Genomic DNA, 24,309 nt, shown 5'->3' on the forward strand with positions numbered 1-24,309 from the left:
TGGTATCAGAGCCATAACTATAGGGAATTAGGAAAAGTAGGAATGCTTTTACCTAGTCTATAGTTTTAGAGCCTTATTCGTATGTTTTGCTTGAACTACTACATGATACTTTATTTGTTTCTTATTTATGCTCTTCTAAACATGTATGTCATTCGTGGGTAATATTCGACATGTTATTCTTATGCATTAATGCTTGTCTTTTTATGTGTTAATACTTGTTTCGTTGTTCGATCCTTTACGTATTATTCTTGACCTATTTCTCTATGTATTAATACTTGTTTTATTGTTTCATTCTTTATTCTTTATGTACCATTGTTGATATGCTTTCTTATATGTTTATACTTGTTTATGTATTCTTTTGACGTACACTTTTCCTCATGCATCTTACTTGACTATTCTAAATCCGTAAACCCTCACATTATACAAATGGGACGAATTCACCAAAATAGGCGTGAAACCCACAATTTGGTGAACGACGCTCAATCTATATATTCTTCTTTTTACACGAGATATCGCCATTAAGCTAGGAGTGAAATCCACATCTTAATGGTAAATCTCAAATTTTAAATTCTAGTGGACCCTTGTCAACATGTCGAAACTAAATTTCGACCCGACAAGTACCAACCACACTTAGGATACGAAACCGTCAAGTTAGGGGTGAAACCCGCACCTTGGCGACTAGTTCCACTCCTTGATATTTTTTTTTATCCCGCCAAGTCTCGAAATTTCGATTGATTTGGGACATGTAGTAACCGGAAGGGTAAATACCGTTAACCGACTTGTCGGCGAGAGTATCTTACCTATTAGGCCAAAGCATGCTCCTCAAATTCAAAAGATTTTTCGACCACTTTGGTTAGTCAAAGTTCCGTTTTGGAACACTCCAAACTTTGGTTAAACATGCGTTTCTATTATTCATTTTATACGATACGATCTTTCAAATTTGAATTTACCTTTGATATTCTCTTTTTACTCACACAACATATTGAATCTCTTCCATACATTTATACATATGCATGATTTCATATAATTTAAATTCATAATCCTTGTAACGACAAGTGGAGACATATCATCGAGATAGGAGTGATTTCCTTACCTTGACGATTAACTTCACTCCCCTTTTCTCAAAAACGACCTCACCAACGAGTTAGGGGTGATTCCTTTACCTAGGTGATCGTTTCCAAAACGTCTCTTCAAAATATCTTATTAAGCAAACTCGATCATACTTTATACCCAAATTGTTTAATGTTATTCAAAAATACCCACTCATACCGATTTCAAAATACATTGTTTTATCAAACGTACTCCTTATTCTACAATCTATTTTCACTCAACTCATACACGCGAAATTCATAATCATGTCTTAAAACGTTTTATTACCCGAACTTCAAAACCTTACGAAATGCTACCCATCAATTTAAGCGGTTCAATGAAACTCTTGCCCATGAACTTCATATTCAACTTAATCACTAAAACATGCCCACCTTCTACTTTTAATCAAAATCCAACCAACCTTTCCCAAATACTTACAAGATTTTATAGAAGTTATATGATTGTTTTACCAAATACCCTTTTCAACATCAACAAATCATTTGTTATTTTTTTTTTCATTACTAAGTCCTTTTGCAAAAAAAAATCTCTTCTAAGGATCCTAGTTTTCACAAGGACCTCCTAAGTTCATAATTTCTTATTTGATGAAACGAACCTACTTTTTAAACAAAAACCTTTTCCTACACCAATTTACAAAACACGCGGGCAAGAAGTCTTCATGGGAACCGACAATCTTTGACTTACATGAATTTTTTTTACAAAAGTAGCATTTCAATCATTACAAAAATACATTATGCCTAACCAATTAATACTTTATATCCTCTTACATACACAGCTATATTCTACCCTTCCAATCAAGGTCAACCTAATTTTGATTCGATAAACTCAATGTTTCATTTAAACAACTATACATGCATATCATCGTACACATTTTGGTCGTTACCTCGCGATAACATCATTTATATCATTCGTATTTACATGCTCGACCTTTTGAACGCCTTTATACACTTAAATCCGTAATGACCCAACAAACACTATATACGCGATATTTAGTTTTCGTACCTACGCTTATATTCATACGTATTATGCTTATGCTTATACACATACTACTTATACGTTTTACACTTCTGCTTGTACACATACTACTTACACGTTTTTTTTTTTTTTGTTTATGCTCATACTTTCATGATTCATACATTCGTACCTATACGCGAGCGTAACCCGAGGGATTCGCTTGCGTGGGTGCCACACATACTTAAGCATGGATTTGCTTACATACTACATTCTTGTACGTACACATTCTAAATTTTTTTTTTTTTTTTTTTTTTGTATACCCTAATTCATACATAACTAGTACAAGCTATGCGGACCATACGATGATCAATATAATCACGGGTGCACACGGGATTATAGTGATAGGCGTATGAGAACCATAGAGTGTACTACTATGTATGGTAAGACACGGAATGTAACATGACACCGAATAACGAGACGGACATAACATGGTCAAAACATGGTGGATACGCCACTGGTACTTCCTATATATAAGTGTTTTCACCATGTTACCAAACTTTCGTAAAACGTGCCATGAGAAATTCAGTGTTTCGCAGACCTTTTGACCTAATACAAACTTTAAACAACTCACAAACGCATTATATCCGATTATCCACGATGAGACTTCATTCTTAACACACTACTTTTCATCCATCTAACACTTACGCTATTCTTATACTTGCCTTCATTAAGAGTCAATCGTACGCCCCATACTCCTATTATTCTCCATTATCCTTTCTTTCATACGAACCTCGTTCACAATCAAGCTTGTTTAAACATTCGAATCCTAACTTATCTTATTACCTTTAGAACCGATTTTCTATTCTTTATTCTTGTGCAACATACTTAGTAGGCCGTTATCACTTTATTTAAAGTACCAAACCTTCTTGTCCCTTTCAATAAACAATTTTGTAATGTGTGATTTTTACTATCCTTAAAACTTCCTACGCAAGTTACCTCACTTTTATTGATTTCAACCCATTCTATATATAAAGATCCCTTTACGAACCTATTTTTTTTTCTCGTTCTTCAAAGTTCGCACTTTTCAAAATATTTTAAAATTTCATAATTTCAATTTTTAAAAAAATCATCTTTTGCCAAAACTCTTTCAAGTCTTCCTCTGGATTAAATTTCGGGACGAAATTTCCTAAAGGAGGGGAGACTGTAACGCCCTGCGTTTTCATACTTTCTATATTAAAAAAAAAAACGTTGTTCGTATTCCTATTTTTGGAAAACTTTGTATTCTCGTATTCGTTATAATTGTCGAAAAATCTTTATTTTTTTATTTTATTTCAGTCGTTATAAAAATGGTTATTTATTCATGGTTTAATTTATTTAAATAAATTAATTAATAATTAAAAATTTTATTTTTTTAAACTAGTTAGTCTTGTTAATTTTTGAAGTTAGTAAATACAAAATAACCTAGTTAGTTTAAACAAAAAAAGTTAGTTCCTTTAAAAATAACATAACTTGAGTTTTAATTAAAGTCAAAGGGTGTTAGAGTCAATTTTTGAAACTTTAAACTTACAGGGGCCATTTGGGTAATTACTGAAAGTATAGAAATTAAGAATGGAAAAGAAAAAAAATAAATAAACAAAACTGCTGCCCGCGGGATTCGAACCCGTGTCACCAGATCCAGCAGCTGCGCGCCCAACCAACTGAGCTACAGCCTTTTCAGTGAACTAACCCAGCTTTTAAATCATTTAACAACTCTCTCTCAGATGCCTGATCAGCGCAAACAGCTTGGTTTCAGCTCCATTTTAGCGCGATTTTTGCTTGTTTTTGAGTTTTAAACTCACTTATAACATTAAATACATAACCACCAACTACCTAAACTCTTCCCTATAAATACCACACCTCTTCCAAGCTTCATACACTTTTCAAACACCTCAAAATCACTCTCAAACACCCTCAATCAGCTGCAAATTCGGAGTCTTGGACAGATTCAACACAAGTTCTTAAAACAAGCATAACTTCTTCATTTCTTGTCCGTTTTCGTCGATTCTTCTTCCTACTTGTTTGGATTGACCTAAGGAACAATTCCACAGGTTTTCTATGGAAAACCAAGGTCTGGAATGTCCCCAAATAGGCTCCAAAGTGGGCTGTTCGTTTCTGTTTTTATCTAAACTTTGTTAAACTTAATAAACTTGAGTTAATCTCATCTCAAACCTATGTCCTAATGCTCATAATCAAATGAATGGTTAGTTGGGCTTAAAAACAAGGCTGAGAAATGTTAAATTAGAGGTGTAAACCTCACATATTTTCTGTTTTTATTCAAGGGTTTAACCCACAAGTGATGAACAAGCCTAAAGCTTGAAATTGTGTGATTATTTGGATAGCTTGGGCTATCCTACCTTCAATCCACACATCGCTTGATGATTTCCCTAGTTAGATAGTATGTATTTCTATTCCTTAACGTATGTATTCATGACCATCCTTGTTTTCTATGACAACTCGTGCATTGGTGAAACACAAGAGGTACCTAAATGGAAGATTTATCTTCCTACCTCCTACATGAATTCTATGACACAATAGAGGTACCTAAATGAAGATTTATCTTCTACCTCATGCTTGATTATTGGACTACATAATACATATAATACTTATACATATATTTACTATTCGAACCCTTGATGGTGGACTTGTGTTCATTCGTCAAAGTATTAGAATACATCATCCAAGACATAAGACTTGTTACGATTCTAATGAGTATACTACTCATGAAAACATTCACCCTTGAGGTTTCATAGTGTCAAGAACAAGTACTTGATGTCAAAAGATGATTACTTTCGAATACATATATTCTTGTGTTTTAACTTCCTAAATTCCTAAACGAACATATTCAACCTTCTAACCTCATCAACTTCGTCACATTGGATAATCGGAAAGCATATGCAAATTTGTGAGTATACTCGCATTTTTCCCCTTTTTACTTTTACCACTTTTGGGGTGTAACATGTTTACCTATTGAAAAACTTACACATGAACACTTTGTTAAACACATGAACGTTCCTATAACATGCTTGTATACGTGATGACTTGATACTTTAAACTTGGGTTATTCTTATGTGTTGAACTTATCATTAACTTCGTACGAGCCAAACCTTGACATATGTAGCGCTATAGGATTAACGACCCGCCCGTAAACTTGAGGTTATGTCTTGAGCATATTGCGTTTTCTTGGTTTGATATGTTAGACACATGTCATATTTAATGTTTATCTTGAATCATATGCTTGCTATGAGGAATTGTTCACACTTTTATCTTATGCTATGTATGTACCAAACTTGTATACTCGCCTTTGCTTTTGCATTGAACTTTATTTTAAACATGTTACAGGTTGAGGATGATGATGCTATGAAAAGAAGTAGCGTTGATGCCTAGATACACATATAGACGTTTAGGTTTAACATGTTGTATCAATTTTGATTATGTTGTTATGTATTTCCTTTGAACTTGTTGTTATTTGTATTTCTTGTATTGTTGACAATTTACTTATGAAATGAAACCGGTTTATTAAATATTGTCACAAATAGCGTTATGAAGTCTCTTGCAATCTTCACACTTCGTCTCATCCCGATGTTTCCGCCATTGGTTGGGGTGTGACACATACAATTTACAGTTTCATCACCAAGTTCATGTATTTGACAAATCATTCGTAAAACTTTATCAAATCAAAACGTATACAGTTACAAAGCAAACAAATTGTATAAGTAAGCAACTAAACAAACAGTTAACGTGCAATAAATGCGAAAGTGGAATCTCGGAAACTCGAGTTGTCACATTATCCCCAACTTGAAAGAAATTTCGTCCTGAAATTTAGCATGCGGTTACTGAGGAAGCTAGGTAAGTTGTATCGTTTACTGGTTTTCCTGGGGTGTCACACGAAAAGTCAAGTATCGTAAATTAACTTTGACTTTCGGATTAAACTCTCATGGTCCAGCCACTAACCAAATTAAAAGTGGGTATAAGACCATAGTTAGGTAGGTGATTAACCCCTGAAAGGGCACCTCCTAATTCCTTCGTTTGCTTAGTTAATTGTCGGGTCAAACCGTTTAGGTAAAAAGTCAAACTTGGCAGATTTGTGAATATTAATTAAAAACCATAGATGCAGAGGTTATAAATTATATTTTAACACTCTAATAACTTGGTAATAACTATTAGAACATGTCTAAGCTGGTCCAACCCGACAATTATGAGTTTAGGGTCGGTTCGCAACCGAAAGTCGCAAAAGCTTGACTTTGCTTTGACTTTTCAGTTCTGACCCGATTAAGCTTGATTCTTCCATGTTTTGAGCTTCCATTAGGAACATATTATTCAGTAGTATAACCCTCTGGAGTTATATTGCATGGTTCCTTGTGGTTTGAATTATATGCTCTTGTTTGTTAATATGCTCATAAATGTCGTAAATGCCCTTTTGACATACAAATGAGATTTTTAGAAATGTGAGAGGACAAAAATAGGGCTGCAAACGAACTGAACTTTCAGCGAACAGTTCATGAACCGTTCGGCGGGAAGTTCGTTTGTGTTCGTTCGTTTAATAAATGAACGAACACGAACAAAAAATTTCGTTCGTTTAGTTAAATGGACGAACATGAACAAAGGCCGTGTTCGTTCATTTGTGTTCGTGAACGTTCGGTAACGTGTTCGTTTACGTTCGTTTGTGTTCGTTTGTATGTTCGTGTTCGTTTATGTATAGGAATACATACATACATATATATATATATATATATATATATATATATATATATATATATATATATATATATATATATATATATATATATATATATATATTATTTTGTTACCCAACTTATATTATATTATATTGTATGGCCCAACTTATATTTTATCGTTTGTTTATGTCACACGTGTTGAGCTTACTTGATGATAGTTGGACGAATTCAAGTTTATTTTGGTTATAGACGATTTCAAGGTTATTTTGGTGGATTAAATGGAGACTTGAAGTTTAAGATGAAGTTTTGAGACACTACTTTGTGTTAGTTATGTTTATAAAAATTATATGTTAAGCTACTCAAGTTTGGATAATTAGCTTGGTATATTTTGGGTGGATCTACTTAGTGTTTTTTTTTTTTGTTATGATCATCTTCGAAAGTAAATATATGTTCGTTTGTGTTTGTTTATGTTCATTAACGTTTGTTTGTGTTCGTTTGCGTCCATGTGCGTTCATGAATGTTCGTTTGTGTTCGGTACCTAAATTAACAAACGAACACGAACAAGTTCATTTCCTTAACAAACGAACACGAACAAAAAATCTCGTTCGGTAAGTGTTCGTTAACTGTTCATGAACACATGAAATCCTTAACAAACGAACACGAACAAGGCCGTGTTCGTGTTCGTTCGGTTCGTTTGCAGCCCTAGACAAAAACCTTTGCTACTGATATTTAGACTTGTCCCGAAAATTTGACATCAGTTCTTTGTCCTAAATAGGAGTTATGCTTGATATCGTAATTAGAAGCTTTTTATTAGTTAATTTGCGATATCTTGCATAATGCATGTTTAAACTTGGATTTTGAACCAAAACTCATTACCTACTATTAAGATATTATTTTTAGGGAATTTTAAGATTTTTGTTCAGATTATTATCTGTTTAAAACATAGAGTTCTTGTATGATTCGGTTAATGACGATAATACCCTTTTTAAGCATAAAATGAGATTAACAAATGATTTGAATGCCAAACCTTTTTCTACTGATTTCATATATTAAATAAATTATTTTGAGATTCAAAACATCTTGATTATCGTCAATAAGCGAGTTTTTCGCTAAATAGGTGCATAGTATGGTTTAAAACCATATTTAACATCTAAGACTTGTTACCTACTGAAATTTTAAACAAATTTAAATATTATTACAGTAGGTATAAGTTATGAACTCAGGTTTCCAAAAATGCCCTTAAAAGCCTATGTGAAATGACCAAAATGCCCTTTTCGGGACATAGTTTGGTCATAAATAGTAAATTTCACATATGTGTAATATCTTGCTGATGTAATGAGATAAATTAAATATCTTTACTAATTAGAAAGGACCAGAACTTCGGTTTGTTATAAAATCTCTTTTATAAGTATTAAAATTTCCAAAATGCCCTTACGGGACTTAGAATGGTTTTAAATACTTTTTGGGCATATATGTTAACATCCTACTGATGTATTAACATATTTTAAGAATAATAACAACTAAGACTTGTATATAGTTCATTTGGTTACCCGTTACGCATTTATGCATTCGGATCAGTTTATGTAACTAGATTACGTAAAATAGCCGAAACGGGTTTAACCTTATCGTTTTCACTTCAAAATCCGGAATGTGTTTAGTTTACCCATATAATACAAGTATCCAAACTTGTAGGGTCTAAATAACATTCTATTCCGGTCATCGCTTAATCTAGCGTATCGTACCGTTCTAGATATCTTAAGCTAGCAAGTCTAAGTCTACGACTTAAATAAGACCGTTAGCATTCTAAATTGGTTATATATTACCATCACTCTAGACTAGAGCCACCCGGTAACAGCTACCTGCATTTAGATAGATTGGATACGACTGAGTTATTTTGCTGTAAATCAAGTATTAGCTCAGGTAAATACTTTTAATTTATTTTCCCTTATACAGGCTTGGGATACGGTAGATTAATACCGCTTGGTCGGGTGTGGATCAATCAAACGCCGGATTGTGGCTAGTAAATCCACAAAACCTGTTTTGATACTGTTCTGTTAATAACTAAAATATTGGGGGTTAACGACCGTGTCCTGGATATATCCTTGGCTCATTCATTTGTAAATGGCCACGACCGATGCGCAGGGTGTAGGCATACACCGAAAAGATGCCAATAATAAATTATTAATTACCCACAAGTTGGGGATAACTCCTTTATGGGTTTTATAAGTGGTGAGCCGTTTAATCATGTCTCAGTCTCTGTACTGGGCCCCATATGTATGGTAAACATGTAATTCAGTATACAAAATTATCTTTAAATAATTGTCCCAAGTTATAAAAGGTTTTGTGCCTTGTGCATTTAAATAAATTTTCATAAACTCTTTTCAAATGAGTCGGTTAAATTGTATTTACCAGTGAAAACTGACGTATTTTCAAAAGGCTAAGTGGCAGGTACTACTCGTAATAGGCTGGGAGTTGCTCGGTGTCAAAAAAGAGGATCTTGCAAATCCTTAAAGATGCCATAAAGTCTGCTAAGCTTCATGTTAAACATTCTGTAATGATCCTCCTGTGGATTTGATATTACAGACTCATCTATAATAAATACTTTGATATTTTCAGATATTGAGTTTGTAATAATATTTTATATTCCAAGACTTCCGCTGTGCTATTCTATGTGTGATTGACCATGATGATATCAACTACGTCACGATACTCCCCACCGGGCCCACCGGTGATATGTGGAAATATCGGGGTGTGACAGGTTGGTATCAGAGCCAACATTGAGTGAATTAAACATTAGTCCTTTGTGTTTAATCTCAATGACACAGTAGCATATTCCTTAGACCTTTTGAGTCTAGACTTAACATAGGAATGTTCTCATCCCTATTAAGTAAACACTGTTTTTGATTTTATGTATTTTAAATAAGTCGCCAAGCAAGGAAGTCGTTGATGGAAATTATCTTCAATCCGAAGCCAAGAATTGCCAAGCTTCACAATACGGCTAGAATAAGCGTGCGACTGGTGTGGAAGAAAGACCTTTATGGACTCATTCCTAAAACCAAATCTGTTGAATTGCAATCAGAATTTAGAGTCCATACCGGAGGTCCCTGAGGCTCAAATTTTAAAAGTTTGTGCCAGTGGAGTCCATACCAGGAGGTCCCTGAGGCTCCCGTTTTGAAAATAATGCTAGTAAATGCTGACGATCCTTATTTTATACCTCTAAGTTTTGGAATCCTAGACTTGGATTATATCAGTCAAAACCCAATCCATGGTCCATATCATTCCTTAACCTTTGAATCCTTAAATTCTGCTTTCTATAACGGATCTTGATTGTAATATTTTCAGCGTCCCTACCGTATATGATAAACAAAGAAGAGAAACAGTCGGAATGAAGCAAGGAAGGCGTTAGAGAATCCTTCTTTCATAATATTCTTTCTCTTTCAAGTCCTTATAAAGACCTATCTCTTCTATAGTGTCCCTGTGTGGACACACCTTTTGACTTAAGACCCTATATGGGCATTTGCTATATAGTCCTTTCATGGACGTGTGATTTTATTAAAAATCCCTTTTGTGGATACACTATTTTTAAATAGTCCTCTCATGGACATTATATTTCATCATAGTCCCTTCGTGGACATACTAGTTCTTCAAAATCCCTTGTGGATATGATATTTTATTATAGTCCTTTCAAGGACATATTGCTTCATTAATAAGTCCCCATGCGGACATATCTTATAGTCCCTTTATGGACTTATATTTCCTTTTAGTCCCTGCATGGACTAGAGTTAATTAAAGTCCCTGTGAGGACATCTGTACAGCAAGGCCCTTTTGTGTGCACGATGTACCAATATAGTCCTTTTATGGACATGTTATTGCATTAGAATCCCTTTGGGGATATGCTATTTTGAAATAGTCCCTTTGAGGAGATTGATATTTCATTATAACCCTTATATAGAATTGTAATATTTTATAGTCCCTATACGGACTTATAATTTTTCCACTTAGTCCTATGTGGACAACTATATTACTACAAGTCCTGATTAAGGCACTATCGTAAATTCCTAATGATTTATGGAAGATTTTGAGAATTTATATAGGTATTCGTTTCATCCTTTATCCAACAATAGTTCTGAAATTTTTCTCAAACTTTATTGCTCAGCTAAAAATCTCAAAAGATCCTCTTAATGGTATAACCTAGCCTATGTGTCTATGGACATGGCTATGATGGTAAAACCCTCTTAAGATTATTAATCTTTGTTAACATCTGAGAACATGTTAACATTCCTGGCTGTGTGACATGAGAGACCACACTAGCTTCCAGAAGTACTTGGACTTTTCCAAGCCACCTTCATAGCCTATATGATCAGTACGAATCACGGCTATCAAACAACAGTATGGAAAATTCATCAAAACATCCAATTAAGATGCATGCCTGTGGGCGAAGGTGTATTCATGACAATGATAGTTTTATTTTATAAACTTCTTGTCAAAAGGCGATGAACTATATTCGACCCTTAAAGATCACTGATCCCAGAGATCATTGATTATGTTTTAATTGTCCTTGTGACAAGGCCTTTTGTGCCATCTAACTGCCCTTCGAGACAAGCCTTGTGCTATATGAGGACGTCTCTATGACATTGACATTGTGATCTTTATGATCCCCTGTCCAAGGTAATGAGCTGTGCTCAAGCCTAATAGTCTACACGATCAATGCGATCATGACTAAAATCATCAGTACGATGATTAAATCTGACATCCTTAATGATGTTTTGCCTAAGGGCTATTTTATAATTGTCCAATTGAGACAAGGCAATTGTAATCTTTTCTGATTCCTTACCCAAGGGGGTGAGCCATGCTCAAATCCCATAGTCTATATGATCATTGTGATCCTGACTAGTATCATCAATATGATGATCATAATATTAACATCCCTTGTGATGAAATGCCTAAGGGCTACACTTTACTCTATTGTCGAAGAGACAAAGTTAGTGGTGGTCTTTATGATCCCCTGTACAAAGTGGTGGGTTATACCCAACCCTAACAGTCTGTATGATGACAGTATGATCATGACTAATATCATCAAATGCAATGATGATATATGAACATCCATTAGTGATGTCAGTTGGGTTACCTTAAGTCTTCTTTAGAGACAATGACGGTTGTAGTTTATGACTCCCTGTCCAATGGTGAAGAACTATGTTCAAACCTGGAAGCCTCTAATCCAATAAGATTGCGGCTTATAAACTAATGTCCTTGACGACAAAACAATGAGTTATGTTTTAAAGTCATTCATGACAAGCCAATGTGACATAATTTGTCATTCGTGACAAGTTAACATATTAAATGTTAACATTTCTAGTCACAGGCTTTTGTGACAGCATTGATAAATGTCCTCCGTGACAGGCCTTGGTGCCATATCTTATAACGTCATTATGACGAGGCCACTTTGAGCCGTATCTAAACGTGCTTTGCGTCAAGGCCTTCGTGCCATATAATCATTTATGTCCTTCATGACTAGGCTTTATGCCATATATTTTTACGTCCTTCGCGATGGGCATTTATGCCATATATGTGTATAATTATAATAAAAGTCATGTAAGACTAGCCTTTGAGCTATTCATAATCGTCCTTGTGACAAAGACAATTGTGACATTATGATCCCCTGTCAGGTAGGTATTGGACTCACTCCAAACCTTAAATGCCATTGATGGTCCTTTTGTGACCTAGACTAAATGTAATGGATATACATCCAAATAACATTCGTTAGGAGTGTTTGGAAAATAATAGCCTATACGGTTTACGGATGCCGTGGCTGATCTATGTCAGGTCATCAGGATGATGACTAACAATTGCTTAACATGGTGGTTAGTACCAAGTTTCGAGTATGACAAACTCAAATGAGGTGGATAGCAGTCGTGATACTATTAAGGCGACAAAAGCTAATAATGCTACAACATAAACCTCAATATTAATGGAGTTAGTCTCCAAGCTGTGATTTACGCAGCAATTTGAAAGACCATGGAAAAGGTCATGAAACAGTTTGAAGAGCCGAATACTTCTCGCTCTAAAGTTCATTCAGAACTACACTCAATTCCTCATGAAAAGAGAGCATGGTTCACACTTCAAATGAGAAGGATGAACCAAGGGAGGAGGATAACTCCCAGAAATCAAAGAAAAAGAGCAAATTATGGGCTTAATAAGAACCATCATAAGTTCAGTAAGTAGCCTGTATGTAAGAATTGCTATAAAAGACACTGGGGACAGTGTCGATTAGAACAAAGACCAAAGCAGTATGGCATCTGCTAAGGAACTGGTCATCAGTCCCATGAATGTAGGGACGTAAAGAATGCAGTCTGTTACGGCTGTGGTGAGCAAGGCCACATCAGAACTAGATACCATAAAGTTGCCAAAGAAGGTGCAGCTAAGCCTGGAAAGGCTTAGAAAGGAAACGCCTGAACTCACCTGATGAATGCCAAGAGGCAAAACATGATGTCGTCAAATGCATTCCTTATCATTTACCAATGATAGCTTCTGCTAAGTATCCTGTTTTTAATACAGGCAATAATGAGTCTTCATAGACCGTAAGATTAGCAAACTTTCATATTACCCTCAAGGTATAACTTACCAAGGAAACCATAGTAATCGATTCTTCTATTATCGGCGATGATCCTCCTGTAAAATCTAAGAGTACTCTTTCTTTGAATAGAGTACGACCATATATGTTATTTAATTTATTTTTCTCATTGATTTTATCAACTGCGAGTGCCAACTATGATTGACAAAAGCGCCATATGAGGATTGCGTATCCCAGTGCGTCCCATAGATTATGTCCATGCCTGATTAGTATGGAAGTTTAATGCATGGGGCCACTAAGATATTACAATGGTCATATTGTACTGAAGTCAGCTAGTGGTGTTCAAAGAAGATATCCATAATAAAAATGCCTAAGTAGGCGTCTCTACTTAAGGCATCCGTGCACTCGTAAGACAGATATGTCATTCGCATGACACAATCGACGGTAAGTGGACCAAGGTCGGAGATTGAAGCTACCCCTATCATAATTTATAACTTGATTTCTTCTCAGTTGAACTACCCTGTTTGACCTCTAGAGAGGCAAGATGGACTTAGGATTTGCACCCTATTAGGAGTTGTATCTGTTACAGTAGCCATATATCGGTCAGCATCAACGGAAATGGAAGAACTGAGAACTAACCATATGAGTTTTTGGAGGAAGGCTTGAACAGTCTAGCTCATCATCTTAAGGAGCTCTGATTATGGTGGATAAAAGAAAGCGTGATGCAATACGCTTGTGCATTGGTTGTTGCAACCTAACTAAGAAACGATTAAGAATCGTTATTAACTGCCCAGGATCGTCGATCCGTTCGACTAACTATGAGGATAGATGATTCCCTAAGATTGATTTGGGTAAGAGTTGGAATAACTATCTCACCCTAATTAAGTTATCCTATAACTGATAGCATTATATAAGCATCAAGGCTGCTCCTTTGGAGACCTTGTTTGGGAGAAATAGCCAACGCCCATTTGTTGGGTAGGAAATTGGGAAAGCCCAATTATCAGGATCAGAGATTTGTCTTAAGGACGACGGATAAGATAATATGAATATGTAATTGTTGAAAAACTGCCAGTAATCGACAGAAGAGCAATGCGAACAAGAGGCGCAAATCTCTTAAAGTTCCAAATGGGGAATAAGACTCTATTGAAAATATCAATATGAAAGAGTACGATACGTTTCAGTATAAAGGGCAAGTTAAGCCTTGGATATAAAAATCATTCGAGATCATCGAATATGACGGCAGTATAGCTCATAAGCTAAACTTGCCTAAGGAGCTCGGTGGAATTCACGATGTGTTCCACATTTCTAACTTAAAGAAATAACTAGCTGATGAATCGCTAGCAATGTCTCATAAAGACATATTGATTGATGAAAGCCTGAGGGTTATTGTAAGACCTATATCGATCAAGGATCTACAGGTTAAGAAGCTCCAAAGAGAAGCATATACCTATTGATTAGGTCAACTGGAACACCCATAAACGTCCCTAAATTACTATGGAAGTTAAGTCCAGTATACGACAAAAAGTACTTCCATCTTTTTGAGCAAATCTCGGGGTCTAGATTTCTTTTAAGGGGGTGAGGATGTAACACCTCGTAAAATCGTGTCCAATGATGTGGTGACACGTGTAATGAACCCTAATAAAGTCAAACGTTGACTATGAGGGACTAATTTTGTCAAAAATCGAAAACCATGATTATAGAAGGACTGAAAGTGTCAACATGCCTAAACTAGGCCCCTGAGTGACCTTATACGGTGTCCGTATTCTCAAATGAGCCACTTGTCGGACGAGAGGAGCCATTTGCGTAATTATGTGAAAGTTTGCACGTCAAAGGGTTAAGAGTGTCAACATGTTAATTCTTACCTCTGAGTGACCTATTAACATACCGAGAGCTTCATTATGTTTCATCATATTCTCGGGAATGCCTAATATTGGCTATGCAAGGCTTTTATGCCAATAAGTGAAGTTGTGCGTAAGTTTGTAAGTTAGAGGGATTAAAAGTGTCAACATGTTTAATTATACCTCTGAATGACCTTTTAACGAACCCGAAGCATCGTGATGTATTATAATACTCTCAAGAATGCCTAACATGGACTAGATAAGGCTTCGATGCTATTAAACGATGATATGCGCAAGTTTGCGCATTAAAGGAACCAAAAGCGTCAACTTTTGAATCTACGCCTTTCAGTGACCATTTAAGAAAACAGGAGTGTAGCAATAACTAAACACATGCTTGGGAATACCTATTATGGGCCATGGAAGGCTTGGATATGATTAAATGAAAATTTCGCGCTACTTTGTGCGATTAAAGGACTAATTGCGTCAAACTGCAAAAATATACCGATTCGTATGGTATCGAACCTTCCGGAATATGATCATAAGGTAAACATGCCCTAGATATCTGTGACAACTCTCACTAAAATCCATAATTAGGATAATAAGTATCTATTAAGGAAACCCTAATTGAGACACCCAAGTAATTCTGTATTAACCCTAAAATTTTCAGAACACTTGGAATCAGGATCAGGGCCCCTAAAACCCAAGGGGGGTAAACCCTAGTTGGACGTTTATCTAAATAAAACATTGCTACAATCTGATAGGTCCAATTTGTTGATTCAGCCAAGCTAGTCCCGAGCCTAGGCAGCCTATAATTAGACTGCTTAGCTTACGGACTGCAAAGGAAATGGCTTACGGTCCGTAAGCGAGTCTCAAAAATCACTATAAATAGCCGACCTTGGGACTTGAAATAGGAACTGAAAACGACGTCCCAATTCTGTCTGTACGTCAAAATTACATAGAATTAGTACAATTAAACACACACGATCACGAAGTGCTGCCGCAATCAGGGTAATAACTCGATCGCTATTACGATTCAACATCCGATCGATTATAACTATCCAACGATTGTCCGAGTGCTGCTCAAATTGAGCTTGTACTTTGATTATTCGTCGTGATTTCGACTCGAATATTTGAGTGTTGTTCGAATTCGGACTATGCTCTGTTATTCGTCGTGAATATTAAGTATTGCACTTGTAAATCATTGTGAGGGTTTAATCTCGTGAATTGACGTAACTGCTGTATTAGTTACTAACCCGTTTATGTGTGCATTATTGTTAAACAAGGTTAATCAAGGCTAATCAGTAGGCTTATATCTTGCTCGTTAAATCTGCAATGTGAGTCATTCTCTTTTTATCAACTGTTTTACAAAACTCCAAATTATTTTCAAAGTTATAATTACAGTGATTAAGTTTATGTAATCACCAAGTTACAGCCGGTATGTGGGGTTTTGTATACATTACTTGATAATCGTCACCATTGGGGCAGCCATTGGGTGATATGACCATAATCACAGACACCATTGGACAGGTGGGCCAATGGGTCGAGTGGTAAAGTACTATGGGTAGTTGGTTTGATATCAGAAACATTGTAATCTCTCTTAATACTGTAGACTATAACAAACATAAAGTTTTCAGTAAAACGAATGATTCACTCAGTATTTCCCTGCTGACAAAACCTTTTTCAAACATGTTTCAGGTGATCTGTTGTGAACCAAGAAAAGTGCCGTGAAGCACTACTAGCTCCGAGAAGTGGCTCAATGTGAATAAATAAAGAAACATGTTTTTTTTAAATAAAGATTTCCCGGTGAAATCACTTGATTGTAAATTATGGGATTGTATCCCTAAAAACTTATGTAATATATTAAACGGGCATTTTCAATATTAAACAAGATCCTGTATTAAAAGACTTCCGCTGTCGCCTAAATTAAATACCGCAGGTTTCCTGCCCCGCGGCTCTTAAACCGGGTCAAACCGGGCCGAGGGCCGTGACAGGAAAAAGGTGGTATCAGAGCCACTGATTTAAGCCTATAAATTAAGTATTTAGTAAAATACTTAATTCTATTGATTGCCATTCTGTGATTCTGTGTTTTATTAACTGACTATTTGTTAGATACAGTATGGGTAAACAAAAGCTTTCTGCTATCTACCACAAATTAGATACTACACCCCAGGAAAAAGGAACCTCTTCCTCCAAAAACCCAGCAAACCTAGAAGAAGGAATTTTTATCCGTAAGGCAAACTATGAAAATCCTCTTACCCCAGAGAAAAGAAATTCAATACTTAGAAAAGGTCAGAAGAAAAAGAAAACCCAAGCCAAGAAAGTGAGATTTAACCCAGAAATCCAGGAATTTGGCAATAATCCACCTTGGGAAGATAAACTAGACGAAAAATGGGCAAACCTTTATATGCTAGCTACCGTAGCCGAAAATGCAAACCTTTAAATTTCCAATAAGTCGGATCTAGTAGAAAATCACTATCCAGTAAATAAATAAATCCTAGTGTGTTTCTTTCCTGTTATCCTCTGTACAAAGTAGTATGCAATAAAACTTCAGTATTTATTTGTTAAACTTTGTTCCCAAAGTTTTAACGTTTCATTTTGCATATACGCTACACAGCATGAATGAGATATCAGAAGCATTTCAAAATCTCAACTTATATCCAGTACCAATTGAAGTCTCCCACGACTTTACTGGTTATATTGCTGATATAGAGGAACCCATGGAATTCCAAGCTCCACCGATGGAAAAAGCAAAACCTAAAAAGAGAAGAAGATATGTAGGATGGAGGAAAGTACGCCGAAGGAAGCCGGCCACTAGGAGACTCCCTAAAATAGAAAATCCTGTGAGCAAGGGGAAAGAAATAGAAATTGGGGAGAGTTGTAAACAGCCAGAAATAGACATTAAGAAAAAGGGAATAGAAATTGGAGAGAGCTCGAAACAAACTAAGGAAATCACGTTTCAAGACGAAATAGACCGTCTACTGGCAAACTGTGATGTCATAAGTCCTATCCACAATAATCTGTACCCTTACCCGGCCACAGCCCAATTTCCCTTTAACCTAGAACCAGCTATTCCAGACCCTTTAATCCACACTCGACCTCTAGGTGAAATGGAAGAATGGTGGACAAATGACTGGCAATTCCAAAATATAGTTAATAGCCCTTATACCTTCCTTCTCCAATTTGATCCAGAACCTATCCCTAATCCTCCGATGAGTAACGAAAACCTAGCCGAACTTCGTCAGTTTGGTGAAGAACTGATAGGTACGGGGAATAGGATTCGGGAGATGGGGGAACAACTATCCTGGAAGTATGACGAAAGGGAACGTCGTTACTAAAACTGCCAGTTAACGAACCAAATAGTGAATCAGGAAGTATGTTTATAGCAGTAAATAGAACTTTGTAAAATGGGCAATAAAACCTTGTAAGATACGGTGTGTACGGATGCCTATAGAATCTATAAAACAAAATAGAAGTCGAGAAATCGACAATTTTGATTATAAATATGTGGTGATAAGATTATGTGATTATGTGCAATTGTTTGTTAAAATTATTTGACACTAATAAGTTTATATCTATAAAAATCATCAGATGGAGAACGCTAACAATGAACCGATTAATGAAGAAAATCAATCTGAGCAAAACCAGGAAAATCAGTATATGATTAGACAAGATATTGAAAATATCATTACTCAAGGGATAGCCAATGCTATTCCAGAAATCATGGCTGCTGCTAGGAAACCTGTTGAATCACAACAAATCATTCCTAGTAAACGTACTCAGGAAGAAAATTTTAGCCATAGTGTAAATGGAGGCGGTAATCATGATAACAATCCGTAACAGGCTCCACTTCCTAAGAAAATGAAAGTTGCAACGCCTGGTTGCACTTACAAGGAATTTCTTGCTTGCAAACCCGCAGAATTTGCAGGTAACGAAGGAGCAACTGCAGTACTGCGTTGGTTAGAGAAAACCGAAGCAGTAATTGCAATAAGTAAGTGTGCCGAAGAAGATCAGGTCATGTATGCCTCAAACCTGTTCAAAGAAGGGGCGCTAGAATGGTGGAATACGGTATTACAAGCCAAAAGAAGAAGAATAGCCTATGCACTGAACTGGGAAGAATTTAAGAATCTTGTGGAAAGAAAATTCTGTCCCGAATATGAAAAGGAACAAATGGCAAATAAGTTCCTAAGTCATCGTATGACGGGAGTAGATTGTCGCGGTTATACTTCGACATTCTTTGAATACGCTAGAGTGGTACCAACACTGGCTTCGCCAGAACCGGTACTCATTTCCCGTTATATTTGGGGATTAATTAGTGAAATCCGTAACATCGTTAAAGCCGCAAGACCTCGTACTATTGACGATGCTGTGGAATTAGCTAATACCCTAACTGATGAATTAGTACGCACTAGAGAAGAAGATCGAAAAAAAGACTTGGTTCAGAAAATTACCCAAGGAGTTCGTATGGGTAATAATACCAGTTTCAAAAGAAAAGGAGCAAGGCAATCTTCAACCCCGCCATTTTGCAGGAATTGCAGAAGGAAGCATTTTGGAAGATGCAATGCAATTTGTAATTTCTGCAAATCTGCAGGCCATAGTGAAGAAAATTGTAAAAAGAAAACCGTAGTTTGTTATAACTGTGGAGAAACAGGACATTACAAAACAGAATGTCCTAAACTGGTTAAAACTGCAGACAACAAAGGAAAGCCAGCCGAAGGAGCTACTAAGAAGAATGCACGAGCATTTCAACCGACCACTCAAGAAGCTGAACTTATCCCAGACGTGATAGCCGGTACATTCTTAGTTCACGACGTGTTTGCGAAAGTATTATTTGACTCTGGTGCAAACCAAAATTTTATTAATACTTCATTTTGTCAAGCCCTTAAGCTACCCTTAACTACCCTTAGGCAAATTTCTACGGTTGAAACCGCAGAAGGGAATTCTGTTAACATAGATCAAGTTTTGCAAGAAGGAAAGATAGAACTATTAGGCCATAAGTTTTCTGCAAACCTGTTACCTATGAAATTAGCCGGATTCGATGTAGTATTAGGAATGGATTGGTTAGTAGCCAACCATGCTCGAATCCTATGTGATAAGAATTCCGTAGAAATTCAAACCCCCACAGGAGAAGTGATTTTAATTACAGGAGAGAGACCTCGAAAGCCACTGAAATTCATCTCAGTAATGAAATTGGCTAGTTAATCGAGAAAACAAGAAATGGTGTATATGATTTCCGTAATCATTAACACTAGAGATAAGGAACTTCAAGACATCCCCGTAGTCTCAGAATACCCAGATGTTTTTCCAGAAGAATTACCTGGATTACCACCCAATAGAGAAGTAGAGTTCAGAATTCATCTAATTCCGGGTACTACACCAATAGTCAAGGCACCTTATCGATTAGCACCCACCGAAATGCTAGAGTTGAAAAAGCAATTAGATGAATTACTGAGCAAAGGTTTCATACAACCTAGTTCATCCCTTTGGGGTGCACCAGTGTTGTTTGTGAAAAAGAAAGATGGAACGATGAGAATGTGTATCGATTATAGGGAATTGAATAAGGTTACAGTTAAGAATAGATACCCACTACCTAGGATTGATGACCTTTTTGATCAATTGCAAGGAGCTAGGTATTTTTCTAAGATAGATCTAAGATCCGGATATCACCAACTAAAAGTACAAGAAGAAGACATACCTAAAACTGCGTTCAGAACTAGGTATGGTCATTATGAGTTTACAGTCATGCCATTTGGATTAAAGAATGCACCCGCAGCATTCATGGACATGATGAATAGGATCTGTAAACCATACTTGGATAAATTTGTGATCGTTTTCATTGACGATATACTTATTTACTCCAAAAGTCAAAAGGAACATTGTGAGCATTTACACGCACTCTTAACTTTGTTAAGAAAAGAAAAGCTTTATGCTAAATTCTCAAAATGTGAATTTTGGCTGCAAGAAGTACAATTCTTAGGTCATGTGGTAAATCACGAAGGAATTCAGGTAGATCCTGCTAAGATAGAAGCAATCACAAAATGGAAAGTTCCGCAAACAGCTATGGAAATTAGAAGTTTTCTAGGCTTAGCTGGATACTACAGAAGATTTATTAAGGATTTCTCTAAGATAGCTGTACCCTTGACTAAGTTAACCTGTAAAGCTGTTAAGTTTGAATGGGGATCTAGACAAGAAGAAGCTTTTAAGATTTTAAAACACCGATTGACGAATGCTCCAATTTTAGCCTTACCTGCAGGAACCGAAGATTTTGAAGTATATTGTGATGCTTCAAAATTAGGATACGGATGCGTGTTGATGCAACGCAAGAAAGTAATTGCGTATGCCTCTAGGCAGTTGAAAAAGCACGAAGAAAATTATACGACTCATGACCTAGAGTTAGGAGCCATAATTTTTGCCCTTAAGATTTGGAGACATTATCTGTACGGAAGTAAGTTTACTATCTATACAGATCATAAAAGTTTAAGGTATATATTTGGGCAAAAAGAGTTAAATATGAGGCAAAGAAGGTGGATGGAAATCCTAAGCGATTACGACTGTGATATTCAATATCACGAAGGAAAGGCAAACGTAGTCGCAGATGCCTTAAGTCGTAAGTATCATGAAAAGCAAAAGCGAGTCCGTACTCTTAGATTAAATCTACAATTAGATTTAATGGAACAATTGAAGAACATTCAGGAAACGGAATCAAGGATGATGTCGAAGGAATGAAAGGTTACCTAAAGGAACTAGAACAAGGAAAAGATGGAATTTGGAGATTCCACAAAGAAACGAATTTGGGTACCTAAGCAGGGAGAATTAAGAAATAAAATCTTAGAAGAAGCTCATAAATCTAGGTATACCGTACATCCAGGAAACAATAAGATGTACCAAGATTTAAGAAATAACTTCTGGTGGATAGGAATGAAAAAGGACATAGCTGAATATGTAACCAAGTGTCTTACTTGTTCGCAAGTTAAGGCAGAACACCAGAAACCTTCAGGACTACTACAACAGCTAGAAATGCCTGTATGGAAATGGGAACTCATAACAACGGATTTTGTTACTAAGTTACCCAAAACTAGAAAAGGTAATGATGCGATTTGGGTAATTGTGGACCGATTAACCAAATCAGCTCATTTTCTACCAATGAAGGAAACCTTTAGCATGGAAAGGTTGGCCAAGTTGTACGTAGACGAAGTTGTATCCTTACATGGAGTTCCACTCTCCATTGTATCGGATAGAGATAGTCGTTTCACTTCCCATTTCTGGATAAGTTTTCAGAAAGCAATGGGAACCCGACTAAATCTAAGTACTGCATATCATCTACAAACAGACGGACAGAGTGAAAGGACAATACAAACTCTAGAAGACATGCTCCGAGCATGTGTAATAGATTTTGGTGGAAATTGGGATAGCCACTTACCTTTAATTGAATTTTCCTATAACAATAGTTATCATTCAAGTATTGAAACTGCTCCATTCGAGGCACTGTACGGACGCAAGTGCAGAACTCCAGTTTGTTGGGCAGAAATAGGGGAAAATCAATTGTCAGGTCCTGAGATTGTACAAGAAACTACTGACAAGATAACTCAGATCAAGGAAAGCCTGAAAACGGCTCGAGATCGTCAGAAAAGCTATGCAGACAATCGCCGTAGACCATTAGAATTCCAAGTCGGAGACAAGGTACTTTTAAAAGTTTCTCCTTGGAAAGGAGTAGTACGATTCGGTAAGAAAGGAAAACTGAGTCCAAGATACGTAGGACCATTCCCAGTAATCCAACGAATAGGACCAGTTGCTTATCGTCTACAACTACCGGAAATGTAACATCCGTAAAAAAAAAAAAAAAAAAAAAAAAAAAAAAAAAAAACGGATCCTCGAAAACCGACTTGGAAACCGGATCCTAAACAAGTAAATAGAATAGCGAATTTATTTTTTCTTTGATTATTTTAGTGAAATATATATACACAACACTCTTAGTCTTGGGGTTTTTTTAAAGTAAAATAAAAGGTTGTTTAAAAACAATTTTATAAAATGAATTGAATTTATAAAGAATCTGTATAATATTTGGGTTATAAATAGAAGGATAATATATATATATATATATATATATATATATATATAATGTTATCATGAGTATTCAAGTAATCTAAAGGTCCTTTATTAATTCTAAATGTCCTGTTCGTTTCATTTGCCGAAGACCGAACCAAACCTCCGCAATCCCTTTTTCAGTTTTGGTTGAACTAATAAATTCCTTCTAATAATTATGAATAATACCATTAAACAGCTTTTACACCATATAATTGGCCGACGATTCTAAATATAAGACCGAAACGATCACCTCTATTCTACACCTTCACACCTTCACCACTCGTTTCGTATATTTTCGCACCTCGCCGGAGTTCACTCGCAGCCACTCGAAAAACACTCTCACCTGCATTGTTTCGATAACACCACGTCGGGAAATAAGAAGCATCTCCGGAGCTCGGAGTCCCCGGAACGACGTCACGAACTCACTGTCGCCCATCGTTTCGGTATAATTCCTTTAGTTTTCAGCCCTTTTCTTCTTCTTTGGCATCTACCATCTCTGTTATGAAGTTATATATGTTACTGTTTGGTTGTTGTTACCATCATTATCCCTTATATACATACATACATATATTTATAACATAGTTGAAACCAAAAAAAAAAGAAAGAAAAGAAAAAAAAAATATTAATTTATTATATACATAAACAGTTTCCTATGGTTTCTTTCGATGGACGAGGTGATAGTCACTAGACACTGTTTAAACTTCATAACATAATGATTTTTTTTTAAACAAATGACTCAACAGCCCAGTTGGTTGTTATACATATGATCTCGGGTTGGAGACCTGGTTAGGACAAGGTTTACTCTTTTTTTTTATTATTATAAACCAATATATAAAACATTTCAGCAATAGTTTAAGTTTAATTAAAATACATATTGTAATGGGTTAGACACATAGCTCATTTGTCGGGCTGTGTGCACTTGGACAGGAGGTTCCGAGTCCGAGTCCGGGCCAGTACGCTTTCGGACGGTTTTTGGTCATTTTTTTTGTGTTTAATTTTAGATCTTTTTTTTTAATATAACCCTCATGTTTAACAGTTTTAT

General features: G+C 36.0%; 1 pseudogene; it reads right to left on the reverse strand.

Annotated features, from left to right (window-relative positions):
• Positions 1-23,703, reverse strand: part of LOC110942007 — a 59,692-nt pseudogene extending 35,989 nt beyond the window's left edge.
• Between the last annotated feature and the right edge of the window lie 606 nt (positions 23,704-24,309).

The sequence above is a fragment of the Helianthus annuus genome, chromosome 6, assembly GCF_002127325.2.
Source record: "Helianthus annuus cultivar XRQ/B chromosome 6, HanXRQr2.0-SUNRISE, whole genome shotgun sequence".
Taxonomy (NCBI): domain Eukaryota; kingdom Viridiplantae; phylum Streptophyta; class Magnoliopsida; order Asterales; family Asteraceae; genus Helianthus; species Helianthus annuus.